The following is a 7,127-nucleotide window of genomic DNA, read 5'->3' as shown; positions in this document are numbered from 1 at the left end:
CTGCCCCTGCCGCTGCCGCTGCCTGTGCCATACACCCACTCTGCAGTTTCTTTTATTCATTTGAAATTAAGGCGGGAATGTAAGAAGATTACATGAGGGTGGGAGATAACAAGACAGGGATTGGATTATAGATTATATGCTTTCTTAGGAGTGGTTGCCTCCGAAAAGTCTGAAAAAAGATTCCCATGCAATCCTTCTCATAACCCCACCAGGCTTTTTTTTCTCTTTTGGTAGATATTAAAAAGCTTATTCTAAACTTTATATGGTGATACAGAGTACCTAAAATATCCAAAGCAATCTTCAAAAAGGACAAATTGGGAGGACTTAAATGGAGTTTAAAACTTAGTAGAAAGCTCCTCTGATCGACATAGTGCAGTACCGGCATGAGGATCAACAAGTTGGTCAATAAAAATGAGTAAAGGTCCCAGAGATAGACCTACACTATGTTGTAATTTGATTTTTGACAAAGGCACCACAGTAAAAAGGATAATCTTTTCCACAAATAGTTCTGGCACTATCAGACATTCATTTAGAACAAACTAAAACTCAATTTCGGTCTTACACAATGCTGAAAACTTAATTTCAGATGGTTATACACCCAATCCTAAAAAGTAAAAGAACTTCTGGAAGAAAAACTAGCCTACTACCTTTTCCCTTTAACTTTTTTAGGTATAAGCACTTGGAGATAAAAGGTTTAAAAGACAGGACTACAGAATTCAATACATTTTTAAAAAAGTAAATAAAGAAGACCACATCAAAATTAAAAACATTCCAAAAATAAATAAATAAAGACAACAAGTTTTGTCCCCCTCCTCCCCGCAAAATTAAAAACATTCCCATTAAAGGTATCTTAAGAAAATAAGTGTGGCCCTAACCGATCTGGCTGAGTGAATAGAGCGTTTTTCCAGTCAAGGGCATGTACCTTGGTTGTGGGCACTTCCCCAGTAAGGAGTGTGCAGGAGGCAGCTGATCGATGTTTCTCTCTCATCAATGTTTCTAACTCTCTATCCCTCTCCCTTCCTCTCTGTAAAAAATCAATAAAATATATTTTTAAGAAAAGAAAATAAGTGTGACATAAACTAAGAGACATTATTTGGAAATCCTATGTCTGACAAGACTAATGTCCAGAACATATAAAGAATTCTCAAATTTAATAAGAAAAACAACTCAATAGAAATTTACAAAATATTCTGAAACTATAGGAACAGCCAATGAGCAGAAGAAAATATGCTCAAAATCATTAGTCATGAAAATACAAATGATTGAATCTGAGTTATGCAGGACTTCTAAGTACTATGCATTTCACTGTATGAAACTTTTAACTAAACAAATATTGAACTCCTTTTGGTAACTTACATGGTGAACTGTTCGAGGATATAGATCTGATTCTGGAAGTTAACTTGAAGTGCATTTAAAACATGTTCAATTAATGGTAGATTGAATGATAAAGAAAATATTAACTGTAGAATTTGTTGTGGACGTGAGTGTTCGCCGTATCATTCTTTCACCTTTTCTATAAGTTTATCAATCTTGTAATAAAATGTTGGGGGAAAGAGATGAAAGAAAATACAAATAGAGGCTAAGTTTCTTATTTCTGTGTCTGCTCATATGGCCACAGCTGGATTTGGGCTTATCAAATTTTCTATCCATTCTGTTTCCCTTGAAAATCAGGGATGCTCTCCCCAGCTTACACTCCCTCCTGGATTTGGTAGGATAGCTGCCACTGCACAGGGGCTCAGTCCCCACCAGCTCCTTGAGCCCTGGAAGTTTGTTTTGTGTCCAGGCTGGGGCAGCTACCATGACAGTTTTGCCGATGACTGTCAAGCCCAGGTCAGCACTACCACTGCCTCCTTCAGTCATTAGTTAATTGCTTCCCCCTTTCCCTCAGTCAGGGAACGGGATTCTGCAAGACCTCCATCATCTTCCTGTGGCGGCTAAAAAGCAGCTCCATGGCAGCTCTGGGTCCGACTGAGCTGTGGCCAGAGGGAATTTGGCCTCGCCAATGTCCTAACAACAAGGAAGTGTGGGAGTGTTACCACCCCCAGAGGCACACTTTAAAGATGAGTGACTGGGATTCTTCTACAACTGTCAATCAGATTCAATGGATCCATAGGCCTCTCTAGGGCCCTCTCCTGTGATTAAGTAACTGCTATAAAGTTTTCTTGAAGCCAGTGCCTGGTACAGAGGAGGCCTTCGATGATTAACATGATAAGCCCACGATTGCTCTCACAAGTCTCGAGTGGAGGGTTCTTCCGTCAGCCTTGAACTTTCCGTGGACCTAGGACTGCCTGGCAGCATGCCTGAGATTGACTTACTTGCAATTTCTTTCCTCCTTGATTTTAGCAATAAAATACTCTATTAAAATGGGCGGCTGATGAAATTATATAAGTCAAGAGGATTCTTTCCCCAAGCCCTCTGAATCATTCCCAGCGGGCGCGGAGGGATCCCAGAGCCCAGCGGCCAGACTCCTCCTCCCCTACGCCCTTCAGGTCCTCATGTTCTTGGGCCAGGAGAACTCCCCGCTAAAGATGACTTTGTCCTCCTTCACCACGATCTCCTTCTTCTGGATGCTGTACTGTCGCAGGGCACTGAGCACGTCTGCCATCTCCCGCCCCCTCGGCACCGCCGCCACCTGCCCAAGCACCAGTGCCGCGGCCTCGCTGCCTCGCTGGGCCGCTGCCCCTGCCCCTGCCGCTGCCGCTGCCTATGCCATACACCCACTCTGCAGTTTCTTTTATACATTTGAAATTTAAAAGACTGAACAAAATCTATGGATCTTGATTTTGGGAGCACGTCACGTTTCTTCTAGGGCTAGGCTGTGCAATGGGATGACTGGTGAAAAGCTTCCAGAGGCTTGCTGGGCTCTTTGGGATGGACATAGCAACACGGTCTAGACTCGGCTGCCTTCCTGAATAGACTAGTTTCTCACTAAGAACTGACACTAAGGCCTGGTCCTATGCACTTGAAATGCAAGGTGTTCAAAGGCATAACCTTTCCCCTTTGCTGCCGTTCTTGCCTTACAGCTAAATCTGGTATCGCGTTAACAGAGAGACTCAAGGCATCTTAGTTGAATAGCCTTTCTCCCGTGAGAGGTTTACTACTGGGGTGAGCTGAAAGGCAATGAACGAGATGCTTTAAAATGTGAATTTTTGTTTTCAAGACTGGATGTTTTAGTTTGGCTTCCCCCAGATGCAGGCCCTGAAACAAAGATTAGATGCCATTGGTTTATTTGGGAGGTTCAGGGAACACTGGCCGGATAATAAAGTAGTAAGGGGAATGTGGTCAATACCAGATGTATTAGGCTAGTTTCCCTGTGGGTGGCTGGAGCTGGACCTCAGAAATCGTGTAGCACGCGTCCCTCAGGATTGTCCCAGCTGAGAGAGGCATGGGACCTGGGTACTGCTATCACTGACCTATTATGTGCTTCTGTACTTACTATTGTTTTGTTATTTCTTGATGGATCAACTTTAAACATTACCCACTAACTTCCACCCATGAAACTGAGGATCTACCTCACTTAGATTAAACACCTCTAGAAATATCACTTTCCCTCTGTGGGTTTGCCTTCTAATCATTTTAATGGTAGTTTGGGAATAATAATATTTTAATTGTTGTGATCAAATCTATCGATCTCATTTTTGTGCCCTGCTTAAGACTTTCTCTATGTCAAGGTCATGAGATAGTCTTCCATATTATCTTCTAAGAATTATATTGTTTTGCCTTTTTATTTTTAGAACCACAATTTAATTGATTTTTAATTTGGTGTAGATTACAGAACAAATTTACACTTTCTGAAAGAAAGAATATATTAATAGCATAATAACCAACAAGGGCTCACTTTCATAATATATAAAGAAAATAAACAAATCAATAAGAAAAATACTATCCAACAAAAACATGCAAGAATGTTGAAAAAAGACTGCAGATAAGGATATTCTAATGACCAATGTTTTTAAAAGTTACTTAACCTCATTTGTAAACACAGAAATACAAATTCAAACCATAATAAGAAACAATTTTATATTCTTAAATGACAAAATAATTAAAAAGTCTGACAATAGCAAGTGTTGACAAGAATATAGAACATCAGAGACTCTCCTGAACTGCTGGTAAAAACATGAATTAAGATAATTTTGAAATTATTTGACATTATCTAGTAAAGTTAAACATACACATACCCTATAATACAGGAATTTTACTCTTTGGTGCACATAAGCAAAAAGAGACGTGTTCAAGAATTTTATAGCAGTATTAGAGGCTCAGTGAACAAAATTTGTGCACTGGGTGGCGGGGGTGGGGAAAGGGGTCCCTAGCCTGGCTTGCGCCCTTTCGCAGTCTGGGAGTCCTCAGAGGATGTCTGGCTGACAGCTTAGGCCCGCTCCCCGGGGGCCTAAGCCAGGGGGAGTGGGCCTAAGCCCAAAGTTGGACATCCTTAATGCTGCTGTGGAGGCGGGAGAGGCTCCTGCCACCACTGCTGTGCTTGCCAGCCATGAGCCTGGCTTCTGGCTGAGCGGCACTCCCGCTGTGGGATTGGGCTGAAACCAGCTCTCCAACATCTCCACCCCCCCAGGTGTCCCAGATTGCCAGAGGGCGCAGGCCGAGGATAGGGGCTGGGAAGAGACCAGGGAGGTTGGCCAGCTGGGGAGGGACCACGGGAGGGCTCCAGGGTGTGCCTGGCCTGTCTTGCTCAGTTCTGATAGGCTGGACCCAGCATCAAGCTAACCTACCCGTCGGAGTGTCTGCCCTGCCCTTCTGGTGGTCAGTGCACATCACAGCAAGCAGTTGAGCAGTCTTAGCATATCATTAGCATATTATGCTTTGATTAGTTTAACAGCCGACTGGCCGACCAGGCAGTCAGCATATTAGGCTTTTATTATATAGGATTATTCATTATAATTCCAGATCAGAAATAGCACAAAAGTACACATACAGTAGAATGAGTTAATACATGGTAGAATGTTTTTGTAGCAGAGTGATAAATCTCACAATTATAATTTTGAGCCAGCGTAACCAACACACACACACACACACACACACACACACACATAGTGCATGATTGTGCATGATTACATTTCTATGAAAATTAAAAAAAAAGCAACAAACTATACCGATGAAAGTAAGTATAGAGATTATTGCTAACATATATTAAGGAACCCACTATAATGAGTAAATTAATTTCCTAGAGCTGCCATAACAAAACAACACAGGCTTAAACAACAAAAATTTAGTTAATCACAACTCTGTAGGCAGAAGTTCAAGATCAAGGTATTGGCAGGGTTAGTTTCTTCTGAGACCTCTCTCCTTGGCTTATAGAGAGCTCTTTTCTTCCCATGTCTTCACCTGGTCTCCTGTGCATTTTGTGTCCTAATTTCCTCTTCTTATAACGATACCATTCAACTCTGTTTTTGTAGCAGTAAAGGAGCCACAGTAAATGAAAAGTGTAAAAGTATTTCAAAAACAAGCTGTAGGCTGAATTTGGCTTGTGGCTCTAGTTTGATGCCCCTGTTATAGACATTAAACAATAGAATATTCTGAACTTTATGGGAAGAAATTCAATAGTTTAGAGCAGAACAAATTATTTAAAAGACTCAAATTGTCAAAACTGGTACAAGAAGAATTAGAAAATTAAAATAGCCCTGCCCTGGTAGGGTGAGTCATTTGATTGGAGCATCATCCTGTACACCAAAAGGTTGTGGGTTCAATTCCCAGACAGGGCACATACTTAGGTTAAGGATTCAATCCTTGGTTGGGGTACATACAGGAGGCAAACAATCAATATTTCTCTGTCACATCAATATTTCTCTCTCTCCCTCCTCTCCCTAAAAATAAATAAAAACATATCTTGGAATTTGGATTTAAAAAATTGAAATAGCCCTATATCAGGTTTTCTCAACTTCAGCACTCTTGACATTTTGGTCTGGATAATTCTTTGTGTGCGGGGGGATGGGTGGGGGGATGGGACTCCGCTATGTATTATAGGGTTTTCAGCAGTATCTATCCCCTGTAAGAAATACCACTCAGTTACAACAACCCAAAATATTGCCAGATGTTACCAACTGTCCTTTACAAAAGCGGTAAAATCACTTCTGGTTGAAATTAGAATACTATACTAAGAAATTTAATTCATAATGAAAAAGCCATCTTGGGTGCTCCTTCATTGTAATGTTGATATATACCTTTGATTGACTTTATATTGATTAGACTATCTTACAACTTTGTAGACAGAGGTTAACTTATAGAAAAACCAATGACAATGTCAATCAATAATTATTGTCTGAGAGCAATGCAAATGTTCCCATCCATAGTAATGAGCATGAATTTTGCCCAGCAGAGATGGAATTGATTTCCATCTGGTAGAAGAGATAATTCTAAATATTATAGTTTATTACTTAATATGATATTAATCATTTTGCTACTATTAGCAAATTCATTTCAGCATTCAGATAATCTAAATCTCTGAACCTCAAATTCTTATTTGAATAAGTACTACCATCTTACTAGCTCCCTCATTATTTAGGATAATAATAGATAAGTAGTTTATTATGATGAAGAAAATCTTTGGCAATTGTTCATTTTATATTTGTACTAGAGGCCTGGTGCATGAAATTCATGCATGGGTAGGGTCCCTAGGCCTGGCTGGTGATCAGGGCTGATCTGGGACTTCCTGCTGTTCGCCAGGGCCTTCCTTCATTCCACGCTGCCCCCTGGTGGTCAGCACATGTCATAGTGAGCAATTGAACTCCTGGAGTCCTAGTGGAACAATTTGCATACTAGGGCTTTATATATATAGATGAGTTATGTTTTTCACCTTTTAAATTGACTTTATTGGGGTGACACTGGTTAATAAAATTATATAGGATTCAGATGTACAATTCTATAACACATCATCTGTATATTGTATCATGTGTTCACCATCCCATGTCAGGTCTCCCATAACCATTTATATCACCCTCTTCTACCTCTCCCCCTTCCCTCTGATAATCACTACACTGTTGTGTGTCTATGAGGTTGTTTTGTTTTTTTTTGGTTCATCGCTTCACCAGTGGGGCAATGTTCCTCCTCTCTGACAGCTGTCAGTCTTTTCTATTTTGTTAATTTATTTTGTCCATTAGATTCCACATGAGTGG

At 40.6% G+C, this 7,127-nt stretch overlaps 1 pseudogene; it reads right to left on the bottom strand.

The window, feature by feature from the left end:
* The window catches only part of LOC102753307, a 4,678-nt pseudogene extending 2,047 nt beyond the window's left edge, over nt 1–2,631 (bottom strand).
* Between the last annotated feature and the right edge of the window lie 4,496 nt (nt 2,632–7,127).

Source organism: Myotis davidii, unplaced genomic scaffold, assembly GCF_000327345.1.
Source record: "Myotis davidii unplaced genomic scaffold, ASM32734v1 scaffold458, whole genome shotgun sequence".
In the NCBI taxonomy this organism is placed as follows: Eukaryota; Metazoa; Chordata; class Mammalia; order Chiroptera; family Vespertilionidae; genus Myotis; species Myotis davidii.
Note: the sequence above shows the minus strand (reverse complement) of the source record. Positions and strands in the feature narration are given on the sequence as shown.